General features: G+C 33.7%; 1 protein-coding gene across 5 annotated transcripts in view; it reads right to left on the reverse strand.

Moving 5' to 3' along the window:
- Positions 1–23057, reverse strand: part of GRIK2 (glutamate ionotropic receptor kainate type subunit 2) — a 358831-nt gene that overhangs the window by 242486 nt on the left and 93288 nt on the right. The gene's annotated exons all lie outside the window — the stretch shown is intronic.

The raw sequence follows: 23057 nt of genomic DNA on the forward strand, positions 1-23057 counted from the left end.
GATAAATATGTTGAGCAAAAAGTTTAGATTTTGCTCTTCTGCCCTGAACTTCATTCTCAGTAAATACAGAAATCCAAGAGACTACACTCTGCATAACCTCTATCCTGGAAGGAAAGCGTCCCCAAATAAGGCATGCTACCAGAGTAGGACATGCCTCAAATAATAAACAATTTCTAGAACACTTTTGAGCCAACCTTCATCTTAAATGAAGCAAAAATATTTGTGAGACAGTGCTGCGCTTCAGCTTTTCTCATTAATGAAATATCATTTCCATAGAATGCAGATTTATACATACTTTGGGGTAATATAATTTATTCTTGGATCTGGAAAGGCCAAGGATAATATGACAATAAAAGTAATTTGAGAATGTGTCCTTACTGTGGTGACATGGAATGCCTCAGAAAAATGATAGCATCCTTATGGTCCCTTGAGCCTTCATTTTAACAGAGACCTGTCAATACCAATGGATAGACAATGGCCATTATCACAGGATCACCAATTACGGGCTAGATATTGTGCCTCTGTTGCAGAAATCTGATAATTAGTTAAATGATAAGTATAGTTATTCAGAGAAAATAAAAATACATTTCCATAAACAAAATGAAAATTAAGATAGATTTCATAGTCTTTCCTAAGGCATCTGGAGGGCAGTTACTCAAATATATTTGAATAAACCAGTAGCATACAAACAATTACCAAATCTAAATTCTATCCTAAGCTAAATGGATTAATTAAAAGAAATAAATATTGCAGTTTCTTTGTTCTCCTGAAGTTTTTACGTTGGAAGATTTCTTCTCTAATTTCCATGTGTCTGAAGCTCAGTACAACCTTCCTACCTTCCTTCTTTATTCTTGCATTTTTCATTATGCTGATTTCTAAATCCTTGAGACAGGGAATTACCTGTCAAAGATCCAGCCACTACTCTCAGCATATATATTAAAAAAAAAAAAAAAAAAAAAAAAGAGAGAGAGAAATTTTATTTTGACCTTGCTTATCTCCTCTGAGTGGCCATGATGTGTAATTACGCACATACACCATTCAGTGATTTCTTCCATCACAAACTGACTTATTCTCTATCAATGTGATAATATACCCCCAAACCTGACATCATATGGTCTGTCTGTTTCAGGGTATATTTCCACTCCTAAGAAAATGAGAAGTAGAATAACCTGCTTCTGTTGTTCAATGATTAGGATATTTTGCTAGGAGGAAGGAAAACTTATTTTCTGCTCCTGAATATTTTCACATTTTGCACTAGGTAGACACTGAAATTATAAATAAGAACCCTAGAGAATATAAAGTAGACCATGTATTTGAAGATTCCCATCCTATTTTCTAGGCTGTAGGTTGTCAAAAATCCACTAGAGTCCCTTCATTTCAGTTTAGTAAAATATACAGTAAATATTTTGGATGCTAGCAGGTGTTCATCGTAACCTTCACACTAAGAGACTAAATCATCTGGTTCTCAAAAGTGCTCCATGTCCTACTAAGGTGCAAAATGACTGAAAATGCCAGGTTCCTCAGTAGTGAATACAGCCAAGCTGATAGAGAACACAGGGCAACACCATTGTTTAATTCAACATCTAAATAGCTTAAATTGAACTCAACTGCTAAGAAGACCAGGAGCTCAGACAGACACACGTCTAAATTCCGAATATCAGAATATATAAAAAAACAGATCCTCATTCTCCAGATGGAAAAACCTTGTCATTTTGCTTGGAATTCTATGCATTAGATGTTTCCAAGATACTCAGCAAAGACATATAAAAGAGTTCAAGTATTGACAAGAATGAGAAGTTTTAAATGGTGCTTTTCCATTGCTGCATAAGAAATAGAAACTTATTCAATAATTTTAAATTTACTATTATGTTCCTATATTTGTCACTGAGCATGTAAATAATAGAAAAAAAATATTTTGAGTATTTTTAAAGTGTCATGTAAATCCACTGGCCTAATACTGGAAGACAAGCCATTAATTACATTGCATTTTTTTATCAAATGGAAAGGCAAATAAAATAATTTGCTTTCCAGTTCAGATATACTCAATTATGAAGGGATGCTGGTATCCAGAAGCTGTCATAGCATATTGTGTCATGTTGTTCCCTCCCAAGCAGGCTTTTCTTTACTGCTGCTTTACTTTGTATTCAGGATAGCCTTATTAATAATCAAATTGAGGAATGCACTGCAAGCCTTCAGATAAGCAGACAGAAGAGTAATAAATCTTGCCATTCTTGTGTGGACAAGCAGTCAAACCAATGCCTATCTCTGTCTAACAGCTTGAAAAATGCAGGTGTTAGGATTTGGGTTTTTTTTTAAATAGAGTTTATAGACCCATGGTAGGCAAAAACATTAGTTCTCAGATGCAACCAGCAGCACATCCTGCAGGAATAGCCTGAAATTCCACCACTACCTCAAAACAGAGAGAGAAAACTTAAAAGCAGTAAAAAAATGCTTATGTTATTCTTAACTTGCTTCAGTGGTCTCATACATGGCTTCTTCATTTACAGTGTTAATGATAAGGCAGGTTGTCTCTGCCCTGTAATAGTGACATCAGGGAATATGGGATCACGTATCTACAGCTCAGTCTGTAGCCCATGAAGTTTTATAGGCTGTGTACAGTAGGTGACAGCTGTATAGCTGAACAGTTCCAGTTTTTACTGTCACAGTAACCACTGAGACAAAGCTCACAAGGTTTTTAGGAGTGATCAACACCTGAAGAATCATAACGATGAGGATTATTTCAGACATGCCAATCCAAGCCAGATAAGCCAGAGCAATTAAAAAATATTCTTTAAATACTGCATTTTTGAAGTAACATCTGGGATAATTCAAATTTCCTATTAATGTTGATATAAAAGAACTGATTTTAATGTACCTGAAATCCACTTGGATTTTTCATCAATTGTCTCTATTGAAAAAATTTTATATGACCAAGTTCTTTTACCATAACAAATAGAATAAAACCAATCATTAATGTAATACTGATGGAATAACTGTTTCTTCAGAAACACAAACCATTAAAAAAAAAGATAGTAATATTTACCAAAAAATATATAATGTAGATATCCTTACTATTTTCCAAGAAAAAAGAAAATCTAAAATAGTTTATAATCATACAAGTCCAAAAAAATTTGTCCTGAAATTGTTCAAATGAAAAAGCCTGCATTTTCCATCTAAAACTGTAGTAGAATTGACGTTTATTGTTTACAAGGCATCCTATTTTCCCCATTTTTCAAATAATTTTCTTAAACACAAAATCCAGAGGAAAAAAAGTCAGCTTGCTACACATCTTGGCAAAAATTATCCCCCTAGAAAAAATTTTCCTACTCTAAAGTACCTAATTTCACAAATAATAGATTAATCCTCTGTATGATTCAAGTTTCCATTTCCATTCCACAACAGAGTCCCCTTCGAAGATCACCATCTTGTGCATTCTGTATTATCATCTTCATATAACACCTAACAAAACCCAGCAGAAAGGACAAAGCTGCTTAACTGCGTGAATCACTAGATAACTAGAAGTTCTAGAACGAATTATTAGGAAATCTCTCCTTCTCTTACATGCAGAGAACTTTTGAAATAGCAGCATACTATGAAACCTGAGCTACTGTTACCTACTTGAAAAAAATCCTCATTCAAGCAAGCTTCAAAAGTATCCAAGTAGCACTCCAAACAAGCTAATAGCAAATCTGGCTAATATTAAATCAAAGTATTTCTCCTTTGTTTCTAATACAGTCACAGTCACCTGTTTGTTTCATGAGAAATGAATGCCATCTAATTACAGCTACAGGCTATTTTGCAATCTGTGCCCTCTGAAAAATGAAACCCTTAAATATGTAACAGAAGGCCACATTACCTCAGATCAGAGTCTATCAAATCAGTCAAAATGAAGCTTGCAGACTACTTGAAATTACCTAGCTTAAAATAACTGGTTCTAATGATATTGCAAATGTATGAACTATATACACAGAATTAAAATTTCCATGGTTTTTAAATGTGAAATCAGGATACAAAAATTTAAAAATCATTCACACAAAACATATTTCACATTAACAAATTTATGGAAAAAGTAACTCTAATCTTAACTGTGATTTCCTTGTTTGAAGATATAAAATTAAGTTTCTTTTTTTCTAGTATCAAACCAACTGAATTAAGGTCTTGCACATATACACACACCAGTTTTTAATAGCTATACATTTGTTAATATTTTAGCCATATTATCAACATGCACCAATCTGCACAAATTTACTAACAGTTATGAAGGTCCTTATTAATATGTTTTAAAAACTAGCATCAGTCACATGTGATATGAACACTATCTTTTCAATGGTACAATAACTCTTTAAATATAGCAATGTAAACCTCTTTCTTAAGTAATGTTAAAAATGGGACTGAGAGCCTGAAGAAAATTTATTTTAAAGCCCAGTAACATTTCTTCCCACCACTTTACTTTGATACCATACATATATATTTAAATTTTACTACTAAATTTATATGAAGTTCCCTGGGAATGATTTTTTTTCTTTTTCCTTGACTCAGATCAGTACTTTGAATCTAAGATAATTATGTTGCCCAGATCTAATCCTGATGTGACAAATAGAAATTTCTTTTTTTTTGATTCATTATTTCATGTTCAGGAAACATGAACTCTCAGACAGGCTTTGTTTAATTAGCTGCAAAATTTGAGAGAAAGGAGTAACTTGTATCTGTGATAAACAACTTTTCTAAGAGATATTTCAAGACAGAATGCAAGCAATTCTGTCAGGTATTATGCTATTAAAAATATGCTTATTATCTGACATATTCCAGTTTTGAAATTGGCCATTTGGTCATTGGAGCCAATAACTGTTCAAGGAGGTAACACATGGAGAAGATAAGAAGTAAAAAGCACATTATTGAGAGTTCAGAGGATGGTATTACACCATAGACATTTATGGAGATGGAAATGATGGCTTTTTGGAAGTGTGAATGGACTACTCCAGTAGAAGTATAGCCAGAAGGCACTGAAGAGGCTCATCCCAAAAACCCAGTATCACTGACATGGAGTGTATGGCACTGCAAGGAGGAGGCACAGTAGGTGCTGAGTTACAGTGACTTGATAGAGGCTGCTGGCTGAAGGCATTTTAGGCTTAATCGAGTGTGCTATGCACTGTGCTGATAATCCTCTTTCAGGTCCTGTTATGGATTTGAAATCTACAGAGGTGGTTCAAAGAACTCCTTAAAGGTTGACAGCTTAGACTTGTGCTTCCTACAAATACAGAGCAAAATTACATCTTAGCCACTTATTTCTGTCTGGAACAGGATTTAAGAAATTGAATCACTTTCAAGCAAGATATTAAAAATGAATGAAAATTTTCTTTACAACGTTTTCCATAAAGTAATGTAGTTTATGGAATTATATATTTTTAATACATTTGTGTGAATGTGAACAATGTGACGTTTTATTACTTCTTTTCAAAATTATATTGAAAGCTTTCTGAATCTCACAACAGGAAAAAGTTGAAAAGGATTACTTGACAAAGAAATTGCTGGTTATTTGACTTTGAAGCTGGTTTTATATGGATACAGTGCTGCAGAAAAAGATAGCACACTTCAGCAGAAACCTTCATCCATTCTGAGTGCACATATGGTTTGGAGAAAGGAAACAGGATCTGGAATTTCAGGGGTTTACTTTCATTCCTACTGATTTCCTGCAAAATACTGGACAAGAATATTATCTTAAAAATAAATATTTCATCCCAAAACATCTCGATATTGCAATACAGGCAATTATTGGAAAATCTAACATGTTTTGAAATGAGATATAATTTCTGTTAAAGGCATCCATGGAATCAGTGTATGAAGCCATGAACACAGAATCCTGCAAATTTTGCTGTATAAAATGCATAGAACTATTAGCTTCAACATCTAAGTTATATTTGAATTGAGATTTTCGTGTAGTTGCATGAAACTGACAGCTTTTAGGCATGTTCACATCCTAAAAGGATTTGAACTATCCACTGATGTCAGGCAAATAAAACTGTATATTTTCTGATTGCACAATAAGGAACAGGCTAAATAGTCAGTCAATGTTATGTTTATGTTGTAAATGTTAAATATCAAAAGAGAAAGAATTTGGTCGTTTTTTCTTAAATGTAGGGAAATAATAAGGAATATTATGAGGAAATAATAACTGTGGCTCTCATTTGAACAAAATTTTCCTTTCCTTAGAAAACTGATAAAAAAGGTCTTAAAAGTTAAATGCATACAAATGATAAGTATCTTCAAAGTTGTTTTAAATATAACTGGATGAATTCTAACATCTTTAAGTCAGATGTGACAAACAACACACATCAGAATCGTCCCTTTCATCAGCATAAATGTTTTGAAATATAATAAATGAAATACAGCTTAAAATATTAGTAGGCTGAAATATGCAGTATACATATAAAATATTGCTTTTGATAGTATCTCTACAAATATTACTCCTTTCAGTCAGAATATCAATAGAGCATGAGTAAAGATGATAGATAAAATAACAATACCTGAACACATTCATCTACAGTGATAGAATGTACTATCCATAAAATTTCTTCCCACTTTAAGGGATGTACATTACCTTTCTCTGACATGCTAAGCAATGTATTACAAAATACACTTGATAATATCAATGTAATTATCACACTCACGTAATAATTAGCCTCTCATGATTCACAGTAACAAAAGGAAGCAAAGTAATAAATTAAATCTGACTACAAAAATGGCCTCAGGAGATTTTGCTAAAACGTGTTTTTACTTCCTTTGGATAACAAAATGCTTTGAAACATTAAAACAACATGCCTTAAAACATGTTTGTTTCTTTTCCTTGTTTTCTTCCTGAGACAGTCAATATCCAGATAAAAAGCTTCTCAATATCCATGCAGAATTTTTTTTTTCTCCAAAACTTCTTTAAAAAAGATAATATGCACATTTAAATGCCTAAATTTTACAGAAATAGTCTTACACTGGTCCTCATGAAAGTTTCACATCTGTTTATAGGCTACTTACTGGGCAGTTGCCATCATCTAACTTCCCTACTTATAGGTCTAAAGATCATAAGCCATTTAAACCATAAACCAAATCATAACCCATTTAATTTCATTCTAGAAACAGTCATAAAATGTATTAGAACACTGACACAAACAGTTCTCTAACCTCATAATAAAGACCATAGAAAAATGCTAATAATATTGCATTCAGGCCAGAATTTTTATTTTCCATTATGCTGCATGCTGTTTGTCTTCTTAAATGTTAGTTTCTGTCTGGAATCTCATTTGAGAAGCCAAAACATATACAGACAACGAAGAAAATTGTATTCAGGTTTTCACTTGATTTTCAAATAAAAGTGACTCACTTATAAGAAATAAGTTAACATTTTAAAAGTAAATGTATTTTGATCTTAACTCCTACAATATTGTATAGTATACAATATTGTATTAGTATTATATAGTACACTATATAATACTAATATGTCCATATGCAAAAACTGGAGAAAAATGTGGAGATTTTTTGTTTCGGTTTGTGTTTTTGTGTTTTCTGGGTTTAGGGGTTTTTTTTTCCCCAGTTTTACTGGTAAAACAAGGTAAACAAGGGTCAGGAAAAAATATCAAATTTTACCACAATCTTTCAAGCAGAGCTTAGAAAAGTCACATATCTAATTTCTCGGTAGAAATTCACAAAGACCATGGCTCAACAGTTACCAGAAGTCACTTCAAAACAGAAAGGTTTTCCAGGAACTAAAGACATCCAAGCAGGTAGAGATTATACTTCTTATGCTGCATTATAAGAAGCTCATGCTTGGATCTCTCAACATCTAAAGATGAAACAGAAGAGGGCTTAAACTTCAAAGAAGTCGGAAGACAATTAGTAAAAGCTAAATGTGCAGCTTACATGGAATGACAACTTCAAGAAAATGTACTGCTTGTGATTATGTGATTATTCATTTTTTCCAAGAAAACTTGTTAAAGCATTTGCCTATAAAGCAGAAAGCAAAATCCATTATACACAGTGTTCAGAATGATGTCCTAACCAGCAGACAGCACACTTACATATAAGGCAATTTTCAATTTTGACTGAAGATAAGCTACCACGTAAGAATTTTAGGTTTGTAAGATCAAAAAAACAAGAGCAACTCTGAAATTATCACAAATTTATATACGCCTCTGCTAGTTATAAAAGGGGAGCCAGCCCACAATTTCTAGATTATTTGCTCCTCATCCAATCAATTTCTTGTAGAAAATGCTTAAATGGGAGAGAAATTCAGGGCCAGGACTCAGGTTTTCTTCCTCAGTAATCAACAGTCCCATCCAGTAGCTTCCAACACGTTTTCTTGCCTAATTGTTTGATTCCTGCCACAATTCCAGTGCACCTCAACAGACTACTGTCATATTGTCAGATCTCCTTCTGCTTGCCCTTCCTTGGTTAGGTAATTTCTAATGCATCTTCAATATCAAGTATCAGCATGTGCTAGCCAGAAGTACCTTCAGGGTCAAATCCCAGTTATTCAGATGATTTGACTCACCCTGCTAAGACCAAGTAGGTAATTTAAAAGCAACAAACCAAACACTGCATGATCCAGCAAATGAGAATCACAAAACATGCAATTTTTTTCAATAGGAAAAAACCAAAACCAAATTTCTTACACTTAAGCCTATCTAAAACCTCAAAGTAATAAGGTCCATTTCCTCTTTCCAAAATATCAAGAAACAAAAACTTTCTTAAAAGTATTCCAAAAGCTTAGAATTGTAAACTCCATAAAAATCCATTTGTTTCTTAAACTAAACTTTAAGAATACACATTGCCATGACTTTGGACAAAGAAAGCCAATAAAAAGTTAATTTGCAGTCACAAAAGACTAAAACTTGAATCTTGCAAATAGATAAACAAAAAAAAATGCCCGGCCTAAGGCCTGTCTGATGCATTAGTAACTAGACCCCTGCACAGAATCTTGTTCAGAAATTAAATGTTTACATCGTTATTGCCAGCTTTAGAATGATTTCTTTTCATGCTTAATATTTAAATGTTCAGAAGTTTGTAGATATTTGAATGATTTAAGCCAGTACAAAAACTGCATTTTCATATTTTTCTTCCTTCTCTCAAGATTTCCACGTATAGAATCCTTCAGTAACCCGAAGCAATTCTTATTATCTAATTTAATCAAGGGGAAAAGTAAAAGGACAAAAGACATATCTAGACTACATATATATACATATGTATATATGCACATACATACATCTGTTTAATAGATGCAGAGCACCAATATAACTCTGTGAGTGGTATGAACTTTAAATATGAGCAATCCCTTTTTTATTTTGTACTTTTATAAAGGGAGGAAAAAAAATTTAAATCATTTTTATATTTCAGGAAAATAATTTCCGATTTTTAGTTTGCTGTATCATGTTTCCCTTACTTAATAGTAATTCATTACTACTTCCTACTGCTGCTGTATTACAATGCATTAACTGGAACTGTTTATTGTTTCTATTTCACCCTTAAAGCCACTGAAACATAGATTTTCTTCAGTACTGCTCCAGGCATTTTTGCTTTTTTCCAAAGTGTTTTCTGACTGTACTACAATTGAACTGTTTGAAGTCATTGCTATAGAAATGCTTTGAAATACCAGGAAAATTTATAAGTCTTCAAAGATTTAAAAAAAATAATAAATAAAGACACCAAAAAAAACAAGAACAAAAGATAACCCTTCAAAATCAGACTGATAGATGGGTTTTAAATGGGACAAACACTATTAAAAATTACTAATGTTTCATTTCAGTACTTAAATGTTCTATTTCCAAAAACGGTTGCATTAGAGAATTGCTTAAAACTAAGTGATATTTTCATCTTATCAACAATCTCATCAAAATCAAAACTTTTGTCAACAGTACTACTACCCTGGTTAAAATATGGTTGTACTACCATGAGCATAAGGTTCTAGATGTTTAGAAGCAATTTTCAAAACACCAACATGGGTTATTGAATGTTATTTAGAAAAATCTTCACTATTTCTGTCCCTGTCCCTGATGTATGAGCTTGGACTGCAAAAACTGGGTATTCTTGTATTCTCTCAATGGTTACCTTTTTGATTCTTCAACCATGAATGGAAAAAAAAAGGGGTTGGGGGGGTGGGGGGGAGTGGGATGTACTCTGAATGCAGAAACAAGCAAGTAGTATGACCAAACAAATATGAGGTGCTGATGATAAAAATGCAAAGAAGTAAGAAAGAGATGGATCTTCACTTGTTAAGTGTTAGTGTTGATAAAAGAGAAAGCTGAAAATGAAAGTCTCTTTTCAAAAGCAGAGACATAGGTGCTTCTGCTGCTGAATTGAGCAAATTTAATTTTAAAGTTTTAAAAATATTTTGGTTCAGATTTCTTGGACGTGCCTATTTCATAAGTTACAGCAATAGAGAGGCTTACACATTTCATAACATGACCCAAGATAAATAAAATCTCAATATGACTTATGCAAACAAGCATAAGAAATTTAGACATCGCTCTCCAAAATAATGAAGGAAATTTACAATATCCATTCCGTAAATAAAAGAAATACAAATTTAAATTGTCTTCCAAATCTTAACAACAAATTCACAAATTTTGCCACAGATTCATATTTCTAAGGTAATTTAATTAATGTGATAAATATCAATAAAAAGTATGCCGATGTATATGAAATTTGAGTGCTTCAGAAACTAATAATTTATGGTACACTCCTGTGAAGAACAGATTTCAGTGGGCCCCAGAAGTAAAGAAGAAAAAATGTTTAATGAGGCACAAGAGGGTCTGTTTCAGTATGCTGCATATCACAGATACTGATTCACGTCTCCAGTGATAAACCAGCAGTGTTTAATTCACAGCCTGCATTATTATTATTGGAGAGTCTGGGGGAATGTGTCATATACCAGCAGAAGGTAAAAACATCTGATGGGAAGCACAGAGATACTGAATACCTTAAACTCCTCTCTAATTTGCAATAAACTTGACTGTCACTTCTATTTCTTAATAATTACCTAATTAATCTTTTCCATGAGAGGGAAGGTGTTTATATTTCTAAGGACTGAAATGCAATCTAGATGTGCAAATGATTCTTCCACATTATATACTTTCACTCTGTTTCCATCTATAAGTTGAAATTCAGCACTGCAGGTATCCAGAGTTTGAATTTAGATTGATCTTCAATTATACACAGATATTTTGTTTTATTAAGAGCCTAGATGTTAAGAAGTTTTTAGCTAATATGCTAATTATGCTCTAAAATGTTGTTCGCTAATTTGATAATTACATTTTAATTACTGAATTAGAAACCTCTTGAGAAAAATGAAAAGTTGTTTTGGTAGAAAACAAGGGTTATGCACCCTACCTTATCTGAACCCTGTATTTTGATTAAATATTAACTGTTGTCTTATACAAAGAAACTCTTCCTTTTTATTATCTCTTCTATATATTTTTCTAGTGCATGGCCAAACAGATAAATCTTTAATCAGGATACCATAATCCATGACCAAAGTATTAGCTTTTCTTTTTCATTTACAATGATATTCTTAAAAAAATTCTAAAATGCTTTAAACTACTTTGACCATAGTGAAGGCTTGTATTTGTAAGAGAAGACGAGGTAGTATCACAGAATCACACAGAATATTCTGAGTTGAAAGGACCCACAATGATCATTGAGTCCAGCTTTTAAGTGAATGGCCTACAAAGTGATTTATACAGGAATCCAAACCTCGACCTAATTAGCACCATGCTCTAACCAACTGAACTAATCTCAGTGGCCATGTTCTTTTTTCTAATTTACAAGGTTCAAACAGAAATTATTTTTTTCATACAGTACAATCAGCATCTCCCCACGCTGAGGCCTTTTTTTTCTTTCCCCAAACACCCCCTACAGAGAACACAAGTTTTTTAAAAGGAAAAATATGTTCCATGAATTATAAGTATCATATAAAATGTGTTCTCAAGGAATCTATGTCTTACAACTGGATTTATTAGTGCCTAACAAAAATTGTGTCTTCACTGATGATCATTCTGGTTTAGGTATATGAACATAGAGATATGAATGCCACCTTTTTCAGAACTCTTACCTTCACAACCTGTTTTCAGGTATTCAAGCAAGGAAGCATACTCAGAAAGGAGGTAGAGTATTGACAGAATCACTCCAAACATTTCCATAAGGAAAACAGGAATTAAACAAGGGAGAAAGGATTTAAAACAGTAAACTAAAAGATAAATTCTGTAATAATGTATAAGGTGGAAGCTTTACTTTCATTACAATATCTCGCACAGTGCACAAAGTTTAACCCCCTCCACTGAGGAGGGGCTTTGGGCAGGGAAGGGAGGGAACGACTGAAATTCAAGATTGACAGTTATGTGTAGAAGCCAATAGATGTGGAAATCAACAGGTGCAGAAGCCAATAGGTGTGCCAGGAGGACAAGTTCCCATTGCACTCATTTGATGTACTCAGAGCAGCTGGCCTGAGCACAGTCAGTACTTATGCTCACATATGGGCTACCTGACCTTGAAGCTACCCCTCCTGGCCTCTGGCTCAGAAAAGGAATGTGTCTTTCCCAGGTCTCATGTCTTATCTACATGGGAGTCTCTGAAATGCAAATAGAGCTCATTTAAATTTAATCAGTCCTTCAAAGCTTATCAGCTTGCCCATTTTATCTGCTAATCTCCTTTGACTAAAAGGAGAGTTTGGGTGCTTGACACCCATATGTACCTGAACCTTGAACCAAATCCTGCTCATTTCAAAAGTTAAGTAATAGATCTGGAAAGAGTAAAGAGGATGGCAACAAATTGTATGATAAATTTTATATAATGAGTGAACAGGAAAAGATAATTCAAATTGGTAAAGAGACAGCTTGAAGTAAGGTAGAATTCTGCTAAAACATATATGTCCTGCAGATGGTGGGTACCGTTTTCTTATTCACTGCTTCCTCACTCACAAGAACTGTTTTAGAGGGCCTTACTTGATGCAAGCGTTAAAGTATTCAGTGTTAATTGTCACTTTTTTTTTGCAGAGGTATGAATTGGGGAAAACAAACAAGGAGATTTCAGTGCTGCTGACAGTGGATATAGGTTGCCATCACCTAAGGTGGCTTAAAACCCAGTAGCATTACAAGATATATATATGTCTTCATTCTGGAGCTGGGGAATTTTTCTTCTTTCTGATGGTGTGAACTTGTGATATTTTCATGAGACAAATTCGTGTAATACAGGTGGTTTGCATGCTGAGAGAGGATCTCTCTGAATATGGTATTTAAATTTTCTCTATTTCATGTTTATTGTGAAAAGATGTATTTGCTCACTAGTTATACCATTTGTATAAAATATTTCGTATTTCTCAAGCACAGATGACAGATAAAGGTCTTAATAAATGTACCTTTAGTGCCACACAGTATAGCTGAAATATGTTATTAAAATTAATGGAATAAAAAGGTCAAAGAAAATTATATTTAATATTTTGGTAGTCAAAACACAGCTATATTTTTACATTTCTAGGCCCCTAACACATTTCTTCTATATCACAGACCCATATGATTGACCTTCTTTGGGTTTTTTTCCATTTAGTTCTTAATATTACCATGAGTTTTGAAGCATCCTTTTTCACCCACTGTTTTAAACTATTGAAAAACTTCAAATAATTTTTATATTTGAACAAAGCAACAGATTATTGATGTTAAGAAAACGCCTCATTACTATATTTGAAATAGAGTGTAACTTTTGGGTAGTACTTCAGATCAAAAAACAATTAGGTTTTGGAGTTTTAAACTCTTGTGCAATAGTTGATACAGAACACAAGTAAAACTTCAGCAACAGTTATGAGCCAAGGGTTTAGTTATGTTGCATTGGTTTAATTGATTTTTTTTTGTCTTTTATGTTTAGTTTGATTTTTATTCTTAGGTTCATCAGCCCAGCAATTCAACTTTATTTGCAGTCATAGTTAAAATTTTAATGCTGGGTTACAAAGATGAATTTTGGGGTATCTACTGCCTTTTCAGGCTTCCTAAAACTGTCTTAGGGTGCAAACTGTAGAGGCTGGCAGATATGGTAAAGGATTCACTGGAGCTCCAAGTGCTTTTGTAACTGTGGCTGGAGGCAATATATCTCATAGCACCTACGTTATGGCAGCTGAATCCCATTCACTGAGTTTGATTCAATTTCACCTACAATTAGTTTTCCTTAGGACGGATGTCACTTCTGAGTTTGTTATTGTAAGCAGCTTTTACAATCTTCCTGAAAATTAGATTAATTGCATGCTGAAAGTGCTATTCAAAAATGGTCAGATTTCCCTGCTGCTCCTTGTTAAACACACATATCCAGCATTCCTAAATACTCTTGCATAATCCTCAGTGACTTCCTGCAGGTGAACCTCATTAACTGTTTTTCATTTAGAGATAAATTAAAATCTTATTTCAGCAGCCCTGCTGAAGATGATACACAAAACAGAGGCATACAAAGAGGTATTAGTCACTTTCAGCAATATCAACCTGCATCCACTTCAAAAGAAAACGGAACATACATTTTATCTGGATCTTTTACTTTTCACACATTTCAGAAAACCAAGTCATTGATGTTTGGTAATGACTGCTTTAACAATTAACAGGAAACAGGTGATATAGAAGCAGTGACTCACTGATACAGAGAAACAGAAGTTACTCCCTAAACTAAAAATGAATTTTCATTATGCCAATAGATACTCATTGAAAAAAAAATTAGTCTTACACATACGAAAATCATTTTCTTACTTATCTTTTGGAGGTATGCTGAAAATATCTGTAAAGAATTTGCCCACTAAAGGTTTACAGGGGATTCAGAACACACAGGGACAAAATTCATCCTACTGCTGAAGAGGCAGACTGTTGAAGTTAGTATGATAGCTCCCACTGTAGTTAAAAAGAAAGGCACATAGAGACTGATTCAAAGTAAGTAGGCTGGAAAGCCTTTGGAATCTGTCCTTTTTCTTCCTCCTCGTTACAGAGCTCAGATAAGATGAATCAAATACTGTCCTTCAAGCCCCTTACTCATTGTTTCTTCTCTGAGTGGATGTATCGAACATGTGTGCAAGATAAATGCGCATGAGCCAGTAACAATATGAGGTCCTACAGCAAGAGCTTTCTGAGCTGTTCTTTCACAGATTCATAATTACTTCTGTATTTGCACACCAATATGCTTAATTCTTATTCTTTACCACTTCCCTTTATTACCACATTGCTACTGAACAGTGACATAAATATTTATTCTCTTATTACAGAATACTGTTTAAGTTGTTATTGTGGTTTATATACTGTTAACTGCATTTTGAAACAAACAGCCATCATAAAACATCCTTGGTCTTTTGTAGGGATTCCTTCTTATAGCTCCCTTTCCCCAAATAATCAAAAATTAAATATTCCATGCAGTGATTTTCCCATGAATAGTATGCTGCAAAATGTGCTCACAAATTATAGCTTTCCATACCCACTCACTAGCAGGAATTTCTTTAGAAATGACACAAGCAGAAGCATATCACTCTACAGCACAAAAAAAATAAAACCAAACTACACAGGATTAAGTTGTCATATATATAAAGATATCATGTAAATTAGATTTAAATAACATTGTCTTAAATTATTAGCTTGTCATTGTTAGTGACCACTTTTGAGAAAAACAGGTTTTCTAGCCTTTCATATTGATTTATGTTAACCACTAGCCTCAGTGTCTTTATAATTCAATTCAAATCTGTAATGAGTCAGATCTGTGGAAAGGCCTGCTCAGAATGAACAGTGACAACTTAGTTGAAATGCTGCTCATGCCATGGAAACAATGAAGTGTGACACTTTGTCTTTTACATCTGGCACAGGTTTACTGGGAAAGAAGAGTCGTTTATTCTATTTTCCAGAAAGACAGCAATACAGATAGGAGGATTAAACATTTACTTTAGGGGAGTGAAAACCATTTCTTTGCCTTTTTCACAGATGTATTAAGCTGTTTTCTAAATTGATTTGGTACCTTGAATATTCATTTAGTTTTAGCTTTTCCTGCATTGAAGTCTATACATAGCCCCTCTTGAAGAGCTTCGATGACATTTAAGATACTTCTTATAAGCATTTTTCCTTCTGTTGAAGTCTGTCTCTAAAATACCTCTCAGTTTGTCTCTCTTGAGGTGTTTATGAATACAAGAAACCAGAAGCATGCATAGAAAACAAGACAAATGTTTCAAAAAGTTCAATGACCGATGTTTTTCTGCCATATAAATTGATCTAAAGTAAATAACTGTGCATTATTTCTTTTAAATTTAGCTTAATATTAAAATAAAATTGCATATACGTTTTGCTCATGCCAATTTTTAATAAAATAATATCCTTAGACCAAAATTGTATGCATTCACTTTCCGGAAAGATTGTAATCTCTGACTCAGATTTCCTCAAGCCTAATATGTTTTCTAATATGGTGCTGATTTCTACAGCAATGTAGAGATCTAGAAGTTCAGATTTCTCCTTAATAAGGGGTGATTTAAAGGATTAGCTTGTATTAGCTTGCATTCTGAATGTTTACACCTTAGATTAAAAGACTGTTTTCAAAACTTGCATTCGCCTAAAGTCAGATCCTATCTTCTCTTAGCTCCATGCTATAACTTGTCATTAGACATGGGGCAATAGAGGTACATCTCTACTCAATTATTTCAAATCAGAAAGCTAATGAAGTGAAATCATTTAAGACCACATGTAGAATGCAGTTAGAGAAAAGATATGCAGGCAGTATACTGCAAAAAAAAAATTAATAAATGTATAACCAAACCACTGATCCAAATCAAACAAGGAATATAAATTCATCAGCTGGTCACAAAAGCCTAAAATAAGACCCTTGCTCCAATCCTCACTTCTGCAGGCCGTTTCTGAATCCCTCAGAAGAAAAAAAACATAACTTGATAATTTTGAATTTATGGATCTTCAGAAGCCAAATAAAAAAATATTTAAATAAATGTATTCCAAACATGTTTGAAGACAGTTTTCCATTCTGAATGGTCCAGTTCAAAGGTATTATGATCCATGCTACAACTGCTCGTTGATGATTGTGCCTTGTAGATGGCTTTAGTGAATGACAGGCAACTGTAATCAGGAAGAACTCAAATCAAACAGACAGTTGCACACATGTTATCCTTTTTGCATGCTATTGTAGGAAATAACTGCACCTAGCGTTAGAGAAACTTTCAAATAATATCTCTTAAGATCTTGCTCCACTATTGAGTTGCATATAGACAAAAATAAGCATTTAGGCTTCAGGTGATATTTTATTGTATACATACTTTTGCAAAATTCAGATATGACATTCATAAGATTTACTATTTTGAGCAAATTTTGCTAAATTTTTAAATTTAAAAAAAATAGTTTGATTGAAATTGCGTCTCATACTTTTACATTTCTCCTTTTGCTCAAGTTATTTTGCACTTATGTCAACTTATATCCTTTAGCAAAAGGCTTAACAAAATAGGAGCTTCAAATTGAAATTTCAAAATATTCATGTCTTCTTGAATTTGGTATATAGTAGTCTAAGATTAGACCATTCTTTCCCACTGCCCAATGCTGCCAATAAAAACTGGGAAACCCACAGATTTTTCAATTTTTCTAGCTGGAAAGCAAAGCATTCAAAAGCTTAGAAGTGAAACCACTGAATATGCTTGTTCAGTCATTTCCTGGGTTTGGCTGGGATGGAGTTAATTATCTTCACAGCAGCCCATAGGGTACTTTGTTTTAGGCTTTTGGCTAAAACAGTGTTGGTAGCACGCCAACATTCCTGCTATTGCTGAGCAGAGTTTTCACAGTGTCAAGGCCTTCTTTGTTCCTCACTTGCATCCCAGCAAGAAGGCTGGCATAGGGCAAGAGGCCGGGAGGGGACAAAACCGGGACAGCTCATCTGAATTGACCAAAGCAGCACTCCAAAGCATCCAATATCATGCTATACAGCTAGGGATGGAGCTCTTCCAAAGTAGTTTTTCATGGAAATTAGCTGGGTATTTGTCTACTGGTGATGAGTGATTGCTTTTTAATTTTTTTTCTTTCTTACTTTTTTAGTTATTTTTGTTTACTTTTGCCCTTCCTATTCTCTCTGTTTGAAGCATCTTTGAAGGGCTTGGTTTCACATGTATATATTTGTCCTTAAAATCAGCCACATGGGGCTTGATTGCAAAAATGAAAGTGCTTCCAAGGTGATAATTGCAAACTACAAGTATTTTTCTTGGTTCTAAGTGTTTATCATCTGGAACTGTTGTATTCCATTGATTCACAGATTAAATTATGCTGTATATTCCGTATGGCTTTGTGTTAATTAAATGTACTATTGCATTTTAATTTTTATTAATATTGAGAGACAAATTGTCCTAATATCCACAGTGAAATGAAAAGTCTAAATAATTGATAGCCTAAACACTGATAAAAGAAATAAATTTAAGGTTAAATTACTTGGTAAATAATACCTCCAAGTATCATTACTGATGATCTTTCTTCCTTAATTCCAACTAAGTGGTTCCATAGCACTGCCTTTATTTTCTCTAAGCAGTTTATTAACGTCTCTGTTTGCCATACATTGATATTGCCTTGCCCAAGTAAGTTGCCAATATTCACTAATATCTTTGTTAATGTATCTGAAAATTATTTTAAAAACTAAACATTTGATTCAAAAGCCTGGATGATATTTGCTCAATCTTTTTTGGAAATGAAAAATTAATTAACTGATTGATAATTTTTCAATTCCAAAATCCCAAATGAATGAAAAAATTTAGAAATATAGAAGAAAAAAGCAGACTGATCCAAAACTAGTCGAAATTTGTATCAATTCTTCCTACCTCACATTTGTGAAGTTTGAAAAATCTACAGTGCTACATGCCAGAGTTCAAGCATCGAGTTAAAACCCACAGGGGTATATGGCTGTCAGAAGAACCTGCCTGACACTGCGTGCAAAATTAAACGCTGAAGAAGAGAGTAGAGGATAGATCAGAGAAAATTAAGCCCAGGAAGACTTGAAAAGCTTCAAAACAGCAAACAAGAAAGTCAAGAATAAGTGGAAAACTCACAATTCTGCAATCATTGTATAGTATTTTTAAAAACCTTCGGAGCACATTCTTTTTGCTTGAATGCATGGGATTTGCCTCTCAACCATGGATGAGGATAATACTATGAAGGTCACTTTCTTTGCTTGGTTGGTTGTTTAAAGAAACCTTCTTGTAATAGCCAAGGGCAAATACCTGAACTCTGAGTCATAAATGGGATTTCCTTCAAACACATACGTTTGTTTTAATTCTTCCGTCTCTTTCAGTTATCGAAATTTTTTAAACTTTTGAACAGATAATACTCGCCAATTGAATCTCTACTAGCTGCTTGCCTCTGTTGGTATCTGCTCATAGTTCCCTCAGTGCATTAAATCCCAGTATCACTGTCCCAAAACTCCCACCTCAAATGCTCCACTCCCATTTGCATCCCAATCTTTCTCACCATCTCTGCACTTACAGTATCCAGCATGCATCTTCTAGAGCCAGAGATGATAGCTGCAAGTTGCTCAAGAGCTGTGGAACCTTTGTCCTATATTTGCTTCATTACTTTAAGCTCTTAAAACATTCATCAAGCATTGAAGAATCAGTTATTATTGGGAGGAATAAGTTACATACCATGGCAGCAGACTTATTCATTAGCAAAGATTTATCCTCTCTGCCTAGATCATATTTTCCAGAAACAGAGAAAAACACTTGTTTCAGGCAATAGTGAATTAATTTTTGTAAATACTACAAATTCAGATCTCAAATTTGCAGAAAAGTCAGCATGTCCTGCCCTCTTTCTCTTGTATGATTGAAAGACATTACTTTGGGGGTACTCAGGTTTTTCCTTATTTCCTTAACAATTGGATCCATACTTTATTATCACTTTTGAAAAAGATACTTAATTATTGTCTTCTATCTCTTAAAAGAAAAATCCAAGGATATAATTCAACACAGATTTGAGCTAAAAGATTTTTATTAAAAAAAAAAGGAAAAAAACCATATTTTGATTTTCTACTTAAAAAGCAGTGAGAAATCAGCTTTTTTATGGGTGCTTTGAATTAAGCTACAGTAATAATCTATGACTGTTGACCTTCACTCTCTGATTATCCTAGTTTAAATTCTTATCCCTATAACTTCCCGCTTTTCTCTAATGTTCTGTAATTTTCTCCCACAAAATATTTCTATATATGCAGAACTGAGGATCTCTAACTAGACTCACAAAATACCTTTCAATTAACATTTGTACTGAAAGGAGGCCATCAGAAAATTAATAAGGGGGTGCAAACAGATAGAAAACTGCCATTTTCAGGCCAAAAAACAGATTTAAGCCTAAACTTAGGTTGTGTCTGCCAAAGCAAAAACAAAATAGCCTGACTAGATGGATTTGTATTGATTATAAAAAATAAATAAAAACTAACAGTGACAGTGGCTCTTTTAAAAGAATGTGCTTGATAGTACTGTAGAAATCACTGTGGTAACAGTAGTCTGTATGAGATGTTACCAAGCTGGAGCATAGATAAATGCTGAGATTATATGAGAGGGCACATACTTTGAAAATTTGAATATTTTTATTTTTTAGAAAACCACTGGCATTTTGCACTCTAGTTGTTTAAGTAAGTGATTAAGGTGTTAACAAATTAAATTGATTAATAACTTGTATATTCCATGTTTCCAGCTTTCTCAAGTATTCCAATTTTAGTTATGTTCTTCTCCAATATCCATAGGACACAAATGTTCAATCAGACATTAAGTTGTATTAAATTACCAAAATATTTATGTATATATATAAATATTGATATTTGTTTTATGAATCTTATTTGGATCAGAGGAAGAATTACTAAGAAAAATTAAAAGTTAATTACTTCATAATACTATCCTTTAATCACAAAGTGCAGCGAATCATCATCCTCTAGGAAGATTAACTGGTTAATGCCTTTGCACACTGTGACTAGATGTCATAAAAAAAAACCATTCCAGTTCCGTGACCCAACAAGAGACTCCCTCAATAGCTCTTTATATTCTGGATATTTTTTACACAATATACTAACAATTGTATATATATTTACATATACGTACACGAACTAATATATATGTATACTAACAATTTCTTTTTTGCATTCCCTTGCATAGTATCTAGGAACAAGAATGTGATTTGGTAAGGGAAATTTTAAAGTATAAAGCAATTTTTTTTTATGAAAGGTGATTATGATGATCTCTTATTGCTTTGGCCCCCTGCTACTGTGTTAATAATGGGTTCCCCTTTTAGATTCCCTCTGGATTATTAACAGCAGTGATATATTAAAAAAGCGTCCTAAGGCAGGTATCTGGTGAAGATTTTTAATAAACAGTAAGTATATTTCCCTGAATGTATCATAACAGAGTGCTCAATATATAGTGTTCTTTAATTCCCCAGTATAACAAGTTTCACATTCCAGACTCAGACAGCATACAATCATATATTTATAGAGCAGCTTGTGTTGAAAAAGCCCTTTAAAAGTCATCTGGTCCAATGCCTCTGCAATGGGCACAGACATCTTCAACAGGTTGATCAGACCCCATCCAAGCTTGAATGTCTCCAGGGACAGGGCAACCACAACCTCTCTGGTCAGCCTGTTCCAGCATTTCATCACCCTGAGGATTTATTCCTGCAGCAGTTACAAGCTAAATGTAAACACATTGCTATACAAATATTGTCAGTGTTAGAGACCTGGGATCAAAGAACAAGACAACTAATTACTTAATGTGGGATTATATTTTTTTCTCTTTTTATACACTAGGGAAAGATGGAGTGACACGAGTCAGCTCAATACAAACGTAAGTAAAAAAACTGCACTGTGGGAATTCTGTCTGCACAGGAGATTTTTTTTATTGATGTCTGCATGGTCACTAAATATAGAAGTTTTCAAGTACTAAAGGAAAATACACGCCCTCAACCCAATCACAAGTCCTACTGCAGTTCAACGAGGTTAAGAATAATAAAGGAGAGAAAGTAGTCCTGTTTGATTTAAACCTAAGTGAAAATGTAGATGCAAGATCTTTCTTCTCAACACAGCAGCTAAAGGAAATAATAACTTTCTAATGGCTTCTGAGAAGCATTGATTTTTTTTTTTGTTACTTTCTCTTTCTAATAATGCTATCAAACAGCTTCTGCCTAGGTAAGTTTCCCTTCTTAAGGGTTCTGTTTTCCTTCTCAGCTAGATGCAAATTTTCCATAGGAAGAGCCTTCCCTAGGAGGAATCATCACTGTAAGGTATGTCTGTAAACAGTGTCTTTCTCCTTACAGTGGTGTGCAGGAGCTCCTAAGCCAGAAAAGCATTTCTACCAGATCCATGGCTCTCATGACCTCCCAACTATCAGATAGTATTCTTTTCTAGTGTGTTATATTTTTCAAGGACTCTCCTCCCTCAGAGGGCTGAAAATGTTTCTGATGCAGTCTCCTGGTACATGCTGTCTCCTTATATGGAACAGAACATCACACTTCAACCTCCTGTAGGCCTTATTTCAGAAAAGTTAAAATTTATTCCCGACTTAAAATCCTTTTTTACAAATAAATTAAAAAAATAACAACCGTTCATATTTATTTACATCTGGTTCTTATTGCTTAAATTAGTAACACAAATAATATTTTAAAGGCAAAAGCACTGTTCTTTAAGCAAAATAATAGTATAATAAGTCTCTCTACTTATGCTTTTATTACAAGTGGGATGACCCTAAAACACAAAGAAACAGTGTCATTCAGTTGCACAAGTCCCAGGACAGAAGAAAAAAATATATTTATATCTCTATGGTCATTGTAACTTTTCACAAACCTCTGACTGTTAGAGCACATAAACTCACAAGACAAAAAAAAAAGTGACAAAAGCATCACTCATGTAGGGATTCAGATAGCAAACATAAAAAGCTATCCTGGGTCAGCTTATAGGTCTACCTAGCCCAGAATATTGTCCCAACAAATGTCTAATCATGACCATCCTGGAAAAAAGATAGTCAAGGGGACACTCATAGGAATAATTTTATCCTTCTTACACAG

This window comes from Sturnus vulgaris, chromosome 3 (genome assembly GCF_052056855.1).
Source record: "Sturnus vulgaris isolate bStuVul1 chromosome 3, bStuVul1.hap1, whole genome shotgun sequence".
NCBI lineage: Eukaryota > Metazoa > Chordata > Aves > Passeriformes > Sturnidae > Sturnus > Sturnus vulgaris.